Genomic DNA, 15624 nt, shown 5'->3' with positions numbered 1-15624 from the left:
TAAATGTCAAAAACTGAAACGTTTTAGGTGTCAAGAGACAGAATTGCGGTGTCCTTAAGGAGATCGGAAGAGTTCTTATAATTTAATAGGCCTTTTTTGGTTGCAAATACCTGACTTTCATGCAAAGGCTACTAGTATTTACAGTCTTAATTATATGGTATAAAGAGAAGTTCCTTGTAAATTATAGCCTCTGGAATGTACAAAATGGCACCTTGCCTGAAGTGAAAAGAAAAAGAATTAATTAAAATAAAAATAAAAGGAAAAAGAATTATAATAAAACGTGATGTTAATGGTGCTGTCGATGGTTTCTTTATTAAAGAAAGAAAAGTTTTCAAGACCTCCTTATGATGGTTTGGTAGATGGAACTAGGGATGCAAAGATTCATAGCATCTAGGTTCTATTGTCTGCCTTTCAGAGTCATTGTCTATTGGGAGACACAGACTTAAAACAATAGCTATTAAATAAGAGCTTCAGGAGATAGGTCTAACTATATCTTAGAAGTCAGTCAAACTTCCTAGAGGCAGTAATCTGAGCTGAATTTTGAATAATGAGTAGGAATTGGGAGGGAAGACAAAAAGAGGGAATGTTTTAGGAAAAAAAGAATATGAATTATTATAGAAGATAGAACAGTATGTCGGGAAATTGAAGTAGATTGGCCTTACCACAATCTTGGATGTGGGCTAAGGACTAGGGTAAAAAATCTTGACAGATCATAAGGGAAGGCCATCTTTCAACAAGGAATAAGCAAGGTTTTAGTACATATCCCTTACTAGACACATATCGTAGTGGAGGAAAATGTTTTGCTCAATTCCTTAGGGTTCTTTCCTGGGTTTGAAAACTAAACTGACAAAGGCAAATCAACAGGGGAAAAACATACAGATTTAATTATATTTTAACATGTACATGGGAGCCTTCAAAAGAAAGTGAAGAGTCAAAGAAGTGACCAGAACAGAAAGCTTTTATACCTTTTTTTTTTTCTTTTATGCCTTTTGTATGAAGAATCAATTTATTATTTGAGGCATTAGAAAGAAGGATTTAGGGTTGGGGTAATAAATGGTGAAGAAGAAACTAGAAACATAATGATTGAACAGATTTCTCAGCCCCAAATTACCCATCTGTGAATATTATTCTTTCCCCTGGTAAACAGAGAGTCTCTTTCACTTTAGGAGTTTTAGTGATCTATTCCAGGGAAGACAGGTGAGGGGGCTGTTAAATAATAAAAATTCAACTGAGAAAATATGAAGATCTAGTTGCCTTTATTCAATAAATCATGAATTGTGCAGCCTCTCATCTGGTGCTTGAAGGAGCTCAGATAAGGAAAGACTTGGCAAGGCAGGATAAAGAAGTCATAAACAAACAAAAAAGGATTATTATGGGCAAGGTGATCTCCCGGAGGGGACAAAAGTATTTTCTTTTTTTTTTTTTTCTTTTTAAGATTTTATTTATTTATTCGTGACAGACAGAGAAAGAGAGAGAGAGACAGAGGCAGAGACACAGGCAGAGGGAGAAGCAGGCTCCATGCAGGGAGCTCAACGTGGGACTTGATCCCTGGTCTCCAGGATCATGCCCTGGGCTGAAGTCAGGCGCTAAACCACTGAGCCATCGGGGCTGCCCCAAAAGTATTTTCTTAGGTGAATTATTTTACCAGCACTGACCAGAAAATGCCAAACTGAGTGGTTAAGGATACATTCCGGAGGAAGGTTGAAACTGTAATAGTTTAGGTATTAAACCCTGGTTTGGTGATATGGGATCAGCACACATGACTCCATTTGGGGCCTGTGGGTTATTTTTGTTTTTGTTTTGTTTGTTTTGTTTTGTTTTTAACACATTAAAGGGCAGAGTGACCTTTCTGCTGCTGCTGTTTTCTCAAATTCCTTTTTTAAAGATGTTCAGTATGCCAAGATGCCTATTTTGGTGTAGTGTATCCTGAGCCCCATCAGTATCATTCATCTGATTTTTTTTTTCAACCTACATTTATTAAGCTCTAAATCGGATTTGGTCTTGGGTCACATCTTAGAAATTACCTTATGCACAGAAAAGAGTTTTTATGCGTAGAAAATCTCTGGAAGTTTACATGAGAAAAAGTGGTTATCTCTAGGAAGGAGAACTACCAGCTAAAAAAAATCATGATCTACATTTTGAGAACATGTGTTCTAGGATGATTTAAGGATTTGAAAGAGAGTATTTCTTATTGCAATAAGTGAGTCACTACCTTCATCAGGTGGCCAATCCTGAATCCTGTCTTCAGAGACACAGAGTCAGATGTTTTGTTTTCTGGGCAAGAAAGATTAAGTGAGCAGCCCACAGCCTAAGGAAATTAGTAGCGGCAGAGCCTGGAGTATGATCTGGCTTTTTTTTTTTTTATGTATATATTTTTTTATTTTTTTATTTTAGTCCCTTCCTATAACACATCGGTGCCAAGCCAATAAGCGTGCTTATCTTTATCCTACTCTTGGACTATATGATAAAAACAGTATGAGATATGGAAAAAGTAGGGTAAAATCACAAGGGAAATATTTAAAATTTGGCTTCAAATAAATGTAATGCCTGGAAGTCCACATACTTTTGTGAGAGAAAAATGATATGAAGAACAAAGAATATTGTTATTGGCTATGAATAACCATAATTTTGTTTCAAAATATGTGAAAGTCTTATAAAATTTGCAGTTTTACTCCTTGGTTTTAATCTCCATCATGTTTGTAATATAAATACAGGAAGGAATATACATTACAACAAATATATTAACAGAATGAAGCAGAGCTGTGGGATATGTCCTCATTTAAAAATAAAACATTTCTTTGGCATTAATATGCCCGTCTTCTTGAAATGTGTGTGAATATGCGTGCGCGCACACGCACACACACACGTCTAGTTGGTTTTGAGTATCTCTTGACAATAATTGTAGTGCCTTTTTTCTTATTTAGTTTTTCTTTAATTTTTCATAATAGCACTATAGAACCACCTGTTAACCAGTTTTTAAGATTTCAGGTGATAGATAGTACTCCCTTAAAATAGCAAGTATTCTTCTAAACTTACACTAGATGCATTTATATTACTGTATTTCTGCATCTGAGTATCACAATGTGTGATTGTTACCAATTTGTAATACATGTATGTGAGAAAAGAGATATGACAACATCAATATCCTGGATGCTTCCACTGGGGGAATTCTAATAGCTTTTTGCATATAAGATCAGTATAAATTAACATTAAAAACATAAAATAATTTTGTCTGCCATGAATTTAAGTGTAAAACATTTGTATTTTAAATATCATATTTCCTAGCATCCTAGCATCTATTGCCAGAAGTGAAGTAGTAGCAGTATTGGTATTCCTTCATAGTAAGGAATTTTTCTAAAGCAGAATTTAAAAACAAAAATTATAAATAGAGAAAGAATGGGAGAGAGGTAGAGAGAGGAGAAGGAGAAGGAGAAGACAAAGAAGAAGACGAAGACGAAGAAGAAGAAGACGAAGACGAAGACGAAGAAGAAGAAGAAGAAGCCTCCCTAGCCCCCAAACCAAAACCTTGAATTACAAACTTTATACAGAATAAAATGCTGAATAGTTAAGAGTCAATCAGCTACTCAGATTTTAAGAAAAGCAGCTGGAAGTGTTCTCAATGGGACAAAACTTGTTATTTATTTATTTATTTATTTTTAAAGATTCTATGTATTATTTCATGAGAGACACACAGAGAGAGGCAGGGGGAGAAGCAGGCTCCATGCAGGGAGCCCGATGTGGGACTTGATTCCAGGACCCCGGATCATGACCTGAGTCAAAGATAGACCTCAACCGAGGTCTGGGCCACCGAGGTGCCCCTAAACAATTGTTATTTTTTAAAACAATCTTTATTCAATATTGTGTTAGCCAAATATTTCATGGGAGTCCTTGTTTTACAACAAGTCACCTTTATTTTTGTTTATTGTTTAAACAAATAATTTGTTTATAATTTGTATAAACAATATTTTATTCAGAAGTTTTAAGTGGGTCTTTGAGAAACATTCATGGTTTCTTTTCTTTCCTTTTTCCTTTTTTCTTTTCTTTTCCTTTTTCCTTCCTTCCTTCCTCTCTTCCTTTCTTCTTCCTTTTTTTAACTGAGCTTTTAAATGCTCTGAAAGCAGTAAATCTCTGGTTCACTATCCTCTTTGAAAGAGATATTTTTCCTTTGCCATCATTTCTTTCTTTTCTGTTTCAGAAAAGACCAGTGTTGTGCTTCCACTTAAATGTGGGTCTGAAAAAAAAATTAATTTAATGTTATGTGTCTTTCTTAGTAATAACATTAATTAACAACATTATAGGGAAAATTTTTGCCCACAGATTTAGTGATTTACATAGTACCAGTATCCATTCCTAAAGAATTACAAGGTCAATAGATGTGAACAAGTTTAAGATTATTTATGGATATTGTCAATTTGCTTTTTTAAAGGCAGTACCAATTTGTTTTTCTGTTACACATTTGATTTATCAATCCTCTTCTGACTACTGATGGACTCTTTTTTAAAGATCTTTCTAAATCTGACAGATTAAAAAATGCAACCTAATATTATTTTATTTGGCTTTCTCTTATTAGTTATCAGAATTTTCCTTTTTCAAATACAGTCGATTTTCATTAGTCTTGTAGTTATATTCTATAAAGTTACAGTGAACACTAAATTAGTCAATATTAAACCATTGCTTCTAGGGGAAATACAGGTCTACATTTTTGAGAGCCTCTGGTTATAACATTTTTATTAATCAATCAATGCATACTCTTATTTTATGTTTCTGTTTAAAGAGACATTATTAAGTGTAAATTGTTGACTCATTAACATTGAACTCCTAGCCAGTAGCACTATAATTCATGCCTGGACAAAACTTATTTAATATATATACTTTTTTCCCATAAGGTACATCACTTAATTCTTTTTCAAAAAAATTATTTATTTATTTGAAAGAGGATGAGTGGTAGGAAAGGGCAGAGGGAAAGAGAGAGAGAGAAGCAGGCTGATGAAGAGCTTGATCTCAGGACCCAGGGATCATGACCTGATCCAGAGGAAGGCTTAACCAACTGGGTCCCTCGGGTGCCCCACATCATAGCATTATTGAGCTTAGAAATAGTAGACTGCACTTAAACACTATAGTTGGGGGCCCTTTTAAAAATAAAAATTATCAACAGAAACAGGAAAATGAGAAAAAAATAAGCTACTAAAAAGACCATGGAAAGGTAATTTGTGTAGAGTATGAGGGTGGAAAGAACAAAGCAGAGCATTGCCTCTTTTAACCTCAGATGGGAAGGTGTGTTTCAGGCAGCTCAAACTTTTTTGCTGCTTTAAGCATGTCCAAAAAATGACTACAAAAAACACTGAGAGTATTGATTTTGTGTTACAAATACATTTTAGCAAGTAGGCATATTCACAAATATGGAATCTGCAAATAAGAGCACTGACTAGACCAGCTTACTGCATTTCCCTTTCTGCTTTCCTTTGTCTTTTTCTATTTAAGTTTTAGAATTATTCTTATCGGTGTCCCTGCCTGGCTCAGTCCTAGAACATGCAACTCATGATCTCAGGGTTGTTTGAGCCCCACCTTGTGAATAGAGATTACATAAGAATTTTTTTTAATCTAAAACAAAATTTATTCTTATTAATTTATACAAACTTAGTAACTTTATGTTAATTCTGTCATTTTTGTTGCATGCTTATTTGCTTTTTAACTTTTTCATATTTTAAAAAAATTAAATATTTAATTGAGATAGGGCAAGAGTGAGAGCAAGAGTGAGAGAGAGAGAGAGAGAGAGCTTGTGCTGGGTGGAGGAGAGTAGGAGAGAGAAAGAGAGAAGCAGGCTCCTCACTGAGCAGGGAGCCCGACACAGGGCTGGATCCCAGGACCCTTGGGATCACACACTGAGCTGAAAGCAGATGCTCAAGTGACTGAGCCACCCAGGCACCCCTAATTTCTTTTTTACATGTTAAATATATTTCTTTGATTTTAGTTTATTGTATTGTGGTCAGAAAATACAATCTCTTAAATATGAGGAGGGTTTTGCTGTGGTATCTGTTATCTAGTGGTCACTTGGATTGATTCATCTTATTTCACTGGACGACTGTCTCTCCCTATTTCCTAACTATTCTATTACGTTGAGTAAAGGTGCTTATCTTTGACCTAACAGACTATTTGTTGTTGTGATATATATATACCCCCTAAGTGTGGCTATATATTTAATGTGTTGGCCCACTTGGAATCCCTGAGTAGGTCTGAAAAATATTTTAAGCTGAAAACATTTGAGATTAATAGATGAAGAAAGAAGCCTTCTGGGAACTACACTTATCTGACTATATGCAGAAACTTCTAGGAAATGAGGCTACCATAAACCACCTCTTTCACTCTCAGTAAGGAGACCCAAGAGTAAAACTATCATAAATTCCCTCCCAGAGAAGACTATTTGCACCTTTATAAACAAACATTATCTTACATTTTCTTATCTTTTTGTTCTAAAAACAAACAATTTGTCTTTCCTAAAACCCATCTGTTCTTACATAAAAGCTTTTATCCTCCCCCCCACCCCCTTTCCCCTTTAAATAAGTTAGCTAAGCCATTTGGGCCAATTTTGTGAGCTTCTGTGTGCATATGAATAAAGTTTTACTTTCTCCTGTTAATCTATCTTTTGTCAATTTAATTTACAGCTCCTTAGGAAGAAACCTAAAAGTATAAAGGAAAAAAAAAATTCTTCCCAACATTAGTTTTATGAGAATTTTTTTTGTATATTACTTAGGGCTTAATATAATATTTTTTGGAATATTCCATGGCGATTTAAAATAAACTAGAGAGATTTAAAAAATTATATCCTGTGATTTTATATACAAATTCACCCAGACTAAATCTTTATCTCTACACTCTTGTTTGTGTGGTATAATATGTTCTGTTAAGGACAGAGAGATTTTTATAATTTCGCTGTGTGTATCTACTATTTTATTGTTTTATGCCTTTGCTGTTTTACATGCATTTGTCATTTTGCTCAGGAAATTTCAAGAATGTTATATTTTCATGTAGGTAGTTCTATTCTTCAGGTTCCTCTCTGGGGCTGTCCTTTCTATATCACTGTCACAGCAGCTCTTTCAGTTTGGGTTTCTATGGCTATTAAGATGTCCACTCAGAGTACCTTTAATCATCCTACTTGATTAGACTTGAGCAATATTCAGTCAACTGCTGATGGAAGGCCCTCAGGCACTACCAAAGGTGACAAGGCATATTTGCATTTTTAATGTGACTCCAAATGCTCCCTTTCCAGACAGCAGAAGGATAGGCTTTGGTTAGCTTTCTTAACTCCTTGTTGGACTACCTGTTAGGGTTTTTCTAGATGGAGTCTTTTCTTTTCTTTTTGATGCCCTAGCTCCCACTCCATTCTGATCTTTTATCAGATCCTTCTGGCCTTTTGTGTAAAGTTGTAATTCCTTTCTCTGCCCTGCTCCCAGCTGACTGTCATCTCTTCTCCCAGAGGCAGGGTTGCAGGGTCTTCCTTCTTCCTTATGATGTTTCAGTGCTTTGTTATTGGCAAGTTTGAGTCTTCCTTTGGATTTCTCCTCAGGAATTTTTAATTAATTCCCATTTGGAAGTCAAATAACTGAAGATGAGCCTTTTCTTACTTTTTGCATTTCTGCTATGATAATCTGATTTTTCCTTGATTCCTTAGAGGTTCTTTGAAAGACTGCACAAGGGTATAGAAATGCATGAAAGACAGAAAAAGCATAAAGGTTAATATTACATGGGTTTATCTGTCTACATCCATTCTTTTAAAGGAATCTGCTTCACTCTTTTAAAAATTTTTTTGGCATTTCATTATTTTCTCAAAAGTAACACAACTATACTTATTTATTTTGTAAACGTGTGTGTATAATTTTTAAAACTCACATGTCTTTATATTTTGAGTTCATGTCTTACAAAAATATAAAATTATCTGTGAGATTTTGCTCTTTGGAAGCTTTTTATAATGTTCTCACTTTTATTATTTATGCTTTTAGGTTTTTTTGTTTGCTTATTAACACTTTTTTCGTATTTTATCTGTTATTATATGAATCCTGTTTTATTTAGTTTTTCAGTGTTTCTAGAAGTATTGTCCTATTTTTCATTTGATTATTTTTTTCAAATTATTAAAATTTAAATTTCAATTATTAAAATAAAAAATACAAAATGAGGAATTGTTTAGATATGAGAATTATTACTGTTTAGATTTTTCTCTCTCATTAACATTCTTCCAGAGTTTTTAAATTACCTTTTCCATTCTAGAACTCTTAATTTTGATTCATCTCTTGTTCAAGTGCTGTATCTATTGAACAATTTTTTTCAATAGTTGCATGTGGTTGCATGCTTTTAAAATCTGTTTGTATCTGATAATTACTTCTGATTCCTTCACACATGAAAAACACATCTTGTCAGGTTATAAAATTCTTGAGTCACAAGATATCTATCTTCAAACTTCGTAGTATTCTAATGTTTAGTTATGGAAAAAGTCTGAGACTGAACCAAGCTTTATCAGTTATATTATAACATCTTCTTATCTGGATGATTCAAATATCTTTGATATTAAATTTCTACCTTGCAGTTCGACCTGTAACTTATTTAATGACTTTTTTTTTTGTACTTATTGGAGATTCTCCCTCTCTCAACCCCTCACCCTCCCACCGCATCTGTAGTCCTGATATACATTCTAAGGGAGGCACATTTAGGGACATGGATTCCATGGGAGAAAGTATAGTGTAATTCCTTTTTCAGTGTTTACTTAAATATCAATGCTAGCTTGCTGAGGGATAATCAGAAAATCCAGTGCTCTCTGATAACATTTTAATTGATTATTTTTGTGTTTAAGTAAAATAAAATGAATGTCACTTTTCAAGCTGATATAATGAATACTTGACAGCACTATACTTTTCTTCCAACTGTGTATTGAAAATGTGTCATTTACCAAGTCTAAAAAGCAAAGTTCACTCAATTATGCATATGTAAGAAAAATAATAATGTTTTATGATTGTAATGATAAGAATTTGTTTTATGGAATCGGGATCATATCATAATCAATTACAACCATAAACAAAGATTATTCATTTTTATTGATACCTTATTTCAATAAATAATTTCAATGAAATCATGTGGAATGAATCTTTTTATATAAAAAGTCATGCAACTCTAAAGGCCCTCTAATCAAAAGAAACTTAAATACAATCTTTCAAAGTTGTAATTATTTATTTTTAAAAGATGGATAGTAACATTTTCTATGATAGAAATTACATAAAGCTTAAAATCCACTCTAGAAATATATCTACAGACTTATTTTTTATTTCCATAATGTGAATCACCACATGAACAACTGTCAGTGGTATATTATTTTATCTACTGAGTCTCCCAAGGTATGCATAGAAACTTTGCTATTTTGCCTATCCTTTAATTTTTGTTATGAATACCATAGGAATGAATATAAAGGAATATAATTTTCTCAAAATTATAGAAAATCCTAGAAAAATGCTTGAACACAACTTTAGAAAATAATGGAATTAGTAAAAGCGCATCAATTGCCTCAACAGATAATATTGTAATATTAAAGAAAACAATGGTCTTACTTTGCAAATATCATACTTCACAAACTCTAGTTTTTAAAAGTGATAAAATTATTTTTACAAATGTTCTTCCTTTTGAAGTAAATGTATTATGCCTTTTTAAAATTTATATTTTAATGTTTATATGATAAAAAGTTTAAAAAATACTATTTAAAAATATCTAGTCTTAAGAACCTAGGTATTTTCTTAGCTCACTGGTTCTTGTAGCCACCTTGGAAACCAAAAACTAAAGTGGAGCATTCTCTATTATTGCCTTTCTTTTGACTAATGTGTTTAAGATACGAATGAAGTCCCAAAGAAAGAAATATTTGATTTCAGAAAATCTGGTTAGAAGATAATTATGCCTTGAAATTTTGTCAGACTTTACAAATATGAGAATGAACCATATTTTTAAGTAAAGCAAGATGATGTATCAAATCGTGAGCTTTATTAAAAAAAAACACACACACACACATAAAAACCAAAGTGCTGAAATAACAACTCAGAAACCAACCTACTGTTCAAACAACTTTCCATTTTGGAAAGGAAAGGGGAAGTTGTCAGTGTTTAGCCCTGTATAGCTTCCCATCTCTTCTTGACTTTTTAATTTGCTGCACTCAAGGTCACCAGCTTTATTTCACAGGAATGAGTGTGTTCCCTCTGGAGATCTCCTTGCTAGCTGTTATATTTCTGAATACTTATGCATAGATGTCAGTGAAACAACTGCTGCCACATGACTGAAAAAAAAATGTATTTGGAAAACCACTTTAATTCCAATGCAAGTTTTATAAAAGTCCTAAAGTTTAAAATGTATACATATTCCTAGAAAAGCAATGCCAACATTTCATTTGTGATTTAATAGCATTCCCTAAAGGATCATTTAGAGATTGAGGGTCCAGTGACTTTTTATGCGTGCTTATTTCAATAAATTCAATAAAGGTCCCTTTACTATTGAAACCAGAGCAAAATATTTTGCATTTTCTTTCTTTTCTTTTCCAGCAGTCCTGACAAAATTCAAGCTAAGCATTTGTTGTTGTTGTTTCCTTTACAATAATGTAAATGGGGATTTATGGACTAAGAGTTAAAGTGTTATATTACTTTGAGATATAGAACCTAGAAAAAACTTTCATTAAAAGTCAGGCAAGAGCCGAGAAACAATGAAAGTAAATACAACTCCCAAATTTAATTTTTGTAGTTTTAAGGAAAAGTTTATAAATATAAAAAATAAAAGTATATATAAGTGTTATATGTCTTCTCCAAAGCATTAAAAGCCTATATATCTAAATTGATTGAAATCAAACATCATCTGGATATATTAGAAATACAGATAATCTGAAGAGGTCTGTCGATTTCTGCCCACATTATGACAAGCCACAGGAATATGAATTACCTAAAAAAACTGATGATTATTTTCATCTCAGCTGTGTGAATGATTGAAATATTATTAACATTCTGCTATGATCATTAGTAGTAATGTAATATTTCCTGAATATTACTATAATCTACTGTACTATAAATTAGTATAGATATAATTATTATAATATATAATTAGTATAATTATTCTTACTCTAATCCAGGAACCATTCTATGTCATTTTATTCATTTCTTATTTATTCATCATAATGTCCTTGTAAAGTAGTGTTACTATACATCCACTCTACAGATAAGGAGATAGGTTTAGAGAGATTCAAATCCATGGTTTTGTGTTATAAATTGATCTCTAAATAATGCATTTTAGTGCAATAAAGAGGTCAGAAACTCAAAATCCTACTAAGGTCAGAAACTCAAAATCCTACTAAAAGCCAGCAAATGTGGTTAGTAAGCAAAGTAAATTAGCTGTAGGATGATCTAAAAAGAAAGAAATGTGTCAAAGCGGGATCATATCAAAGCAGGGAAGCAGGAACTCAATTCCAGCGAACTGTTGCTTTGGAATTAATTTGGAATCTTGATTTCAAGAAATTTTTTTTTTTTTTTTTTTTTTTTTTTTTTTGATTTCAAGAAATTTTACAGACAAAAGATAAATCTGGATTTTTAAACTGTTGCTCAGTTTTTAAATTTTAATAATCAATTAGAATTAACTATAGACCTTATATATATATATAAGACTGATGAATCTGAACTCTACCTCTGAAACCAATAATACATTGTTTTAATTAATTGAATTTAAGGGATCCCTAGGTGGCTCAGCGGTTTAGCACCTGCCTTTGGCCCAGGGCTGGATCCTGGAGTCCCGGGATCGAGTCCCACGTCGGGCTCCCTGCATGGAGCCTGCTTCTCCCTCTGCCTGTGTCTCTGCCTCTCTCTCTCTGTCTATCATGAATAAATAAATTTTAAAAAATTGAATTTAAATTAAAAATGAAATAAAATAACCGGCCAAATAAAACCTTACCTGCAGGTTGAATCCAGCAGTTGGGAGACAGCATAATAAATGAGATTATACCATTCATTTCATATGTAACTGAAATCAAGACATTTTAAAAACTTGGCATTTTAAGAGCAAAGTAACAGAACTTCATAACCCTTTTTTTTCATTTTTTATTGAAGTGTGATTAACATTCAGTATCCTATTAGTTTCAGTCGTGCATTGTAGTGATTCAGTATTTTATGCATTATGAAACAATCCTCATAATATATCTAGTTATCATTTGTCACTGTGCATGTTAATACAATATTAGTAACTATATTCTCTATGCTGTACTTTACATTCCCCTGACTTTTTTCATGACTGGAAGTTTCTACCTCTTAATCCCCTTTACCTATTTTGCCTGGCCCTATGCCCTCTCCCCACTCTGATAACCAATAGTTTGTTTCTAACGAGTCTGTTTCTGTTTTATTTTGTTTGTTCATTTGTTTTTTTAGATTCCACATGTGAGATCCTACAGTATTTGTCTTTCTCAGTCTGACTTCTGACTTATTTAATTTGCTATGATACCCTCTAGGTCCATTCATACTGTCTCAAATGGCAAGATTTCATTATTTTTACGGTGAATTAATATCATATATATATATACACCACGTTTTTATCCATTCATTTTTATGCATTCATCTATAAATGAACAATTGGGTTAGTTTCATATCTTGGATTGTTTTAAATAATGCTGCAACAAAACATAAGGGTACATATAAGTCTTTGAATTAGTGCTCTTGTTTTCTTTAGATAAATATCCAGAAGTGGACTTTCTGGATTTTATGGTAGTTCTATTTTTATTTTTTAATTTTTTTTTTGGTAGTTTTATTTTTAGTTTTTAAAGGAAACTCATGCTGTTTTGTTTTCCATATTCACTGCAACAATTTATATTCCTACCAACGATGTACTAGAGTTCTCTTTTTTCCATGTCCTTGCCAACACTTGTTATTTTTTGTCTTTTTGATAAGAACCAATCTGGCAAGTGTGAGGTAATATGTCATTGTGATTTTGATTTGCATTTCCATGATCATGATATTGAGCATCATTTCACATACTTCTTGGCCATCTGTATGTCCTTTTTGGAAAAATGTTCATTCAAGTACTCTGCTCATTTTTCAATTGGGTTGTTTGTTTTCTTGAAATTAAGTTGTTTGTAAGTTCTTTATATGTTTTGGATATTAACCCTTTTTTTGAACATAGGATTTGCAAGTAAATTCTCCCATTCAGTAGGTTGTCTTTTCATTTTGCTGATTTCCCCCCCACTGTACAAAAGCTTTTTAGTTTGATTTAATCATATTGTTTATTTTAGCTCTTGTTGCCCTTGACTGAGGAGACTGGTCTAAAAAAAAAAAAAAAAAAAAGTTGCTAAGATTGATGTCTGAGAGCCTACTACCTATGTTTACTTCTGCAAATTTCATGTTTCAGGTCTTATATTCAAGTCTGTAATCATTTTGAATTTATTTTTGAGTGTGGTGCTAAGATAGTGTCCAATTTCATTCTTTTGCATATAGATGTCTAGTTTTCCCAACACCATTAATTGAAAAGATTGTCTTTTTCCATCATGTATTCTTGCCTCCTTTGTTATAGATTAATTGGTCATATGTATGGGCTGATTTCTGGACTCTATTCTATCTCATTGGTGTCTGTTTTCATGCCAGTACCATACTGTTTTGATTACTATAGCTATGTAATAAAATCTCATCTTTCTTATATTGACAGTTGTACAACTCACCAGTCTTAATAGTGCCTTGTTGACAAAGTCCAGAGTTTTTCTAAGAATTTCAAATTCTATTTTGTGAGTATATCTTGGTCTTAGTTGTATGTACCCTCTTAGGTGAAAGAAGTCCCTCACCATCCCCACCCCCAATTTGGCTTTTGTTAAAGATCACAACAAATTGAGAAGCTATTTACTACAATAGCCCCTTTAAAAAGTGACATGAATGGGTTGTCAATCAAAGAGATTCTGAAGATGTCAAGAATTAGTGAATAGTTTTGTTGATTTTTTTTCCTCTGTGTGTGTGTGTGTGTGTGTGTGTGTGTGTGTGTGTGTATGCATGTGTTTTTCTTAGTTTTGTCATGAATAAGGAGTGCCGGCTAAGAAGCTCACCAGCTAAGAATCTGTTAAGGAGCTAACACTTCTAACATTCCAGGACAAAAGAGTGCTGTCATTTAAGCTCAAAAAATGCAAAAGCATTACAATTCTTTAACTACTACAAGATATTAAGGAGACAATAAATATTATGCTGACAACGAAAAACATGAGGAAATTGTTCTCAACGGAATTGACAGCCTCTATGTCAAAGCTGAACGTACTTGATACAAAATGATTTGCTTATCAAAATACCTCCTTGAAGAAAGATGTTGCTACAATGGAAAAAGAGGAACCAATAGCGATTTTGTGCAGTTTAAAAATAGTGTTTATAAAATATATCTTCTATATTGTTTATTTAGGCCAGTCCTATTGGTAAATATTTTTAATTAAAAAAAGTTTTCCCCTAAAGAAAAGCTTCCGGTTCAATTATCTTTTTTTTCATGACTGTATTGTCAAGAATTGAATAAACTTACACCTTTAAAATGCTGTCTAGTGGCAAAGAGAATGTAACTATTAGTAAAGAAGTACACATAAGGAAAAATTTTATTCTCTCTCTGCTGAACTTACAGCAGAGAGAGAGAGAGTGAGAGAGTATGTGATGGCACAGCTTCCTAGAGCACACTTTTATCCCAATTTAATTAGTCGATCTGTGAATGAAGCCAAGATTAAATTCTGTTCCTGCCACAAGTGAGACAAGCCAATCTGATGAACCACACTGAGTGAGCAGCCAAGAAATGACATTGCATAAAACAAATCTTTTAAATAATCCCTCTCTTATCAATGGCAAACCAATTATGTTTATTACTTTTAATGATTATTGTAAAAAAAAAGAGAGAGAGGTCTGTTGTTGTTGTATATTATAATTCTACTCTGGATGATTTTCAAAAAACTTAAAGTTTCTTTAAAATTTTCAAGTCATATAACATAAATTTGTGCATAATATAATTTTTTTAAAGATTTTATTTATTTATTCATGATAGACATAGAGAGAGAGAGAGAGGCAGAGACACAGGCAGAGACACAGAGCCTGAAGCAGGCTCCAGGATCGAGCCCTGGGCCAAAGCCTGGCACCAAACCGCTGAGCCACCCAGGGATCCCCAATATAATCTTTTCAAAAAAGATATTTAGAGTTCCATTTTCTGCCTCTGCATGAGGCAGCCTCTCAGATATAAGCCACTGCTGACATTTATTTCAGTATAGATCATAAAACACCAATGTTAAAAAAATTCTTAAAATTTGGTTTTAACAAAGGTTGGAATAAATAAAAATGGAAAAACTAGTTTGCCTTTGGTTTGCTTTATCATAAGCATGATAATATAAAATTAACAATGATGAATCAGAATACAATTAGCTTGTAAAACGTGTGATAATTGACAAAAAAAGCACCTTTAGTATAACTATTACTTTATACAAAAAGGCATATATTTTTAAATCTCATCAATGGTTTTCATGTAATCCTTAAGACAGGCAGTTAGGTAAGCTACAGCCATTTAAATGGCTCAATTAGTTAAGTGTCCAACTCTTGGTTTTGGCTCAGGTTGTGATCTCAGGGCTGTGAA

The 15624-nt window shown here is 32.9% G+C and overlaps 1 protein-coding gene across 1 annotated transcript in view; it reads left to right on the top strand.

Annotated features, from left to right (window-relative positions):
• LRP1B (LDL receptor related protein 1B) overlaps positions 1-15624 on the top strand; it is a 1837374-nt gene that overhangs the window by 1013693 nt on the left and 808057 nt on the right. The gene's annotated exons all lie outside the window — the stretch shown is intronic.

Source organism: Canis lupus, chromosome 19, assembly GCF_003254725.2.
Source record: "Canis lupus dingo isolate Sandy chromosome 19, ASM325472v2, whole genome shotgun sequence".
NCBI classification, from domain to species: domain Eukaryota; kingdom Metazoa; phylum Chordata; class Mammalia; order Carnivora; family Canidae; genus Canis; species Canis lupus.
Note: the sequence above shows the minus strand (reverse complement) of the source record. Positions and strands in the feature narration are given on the sequence as shown.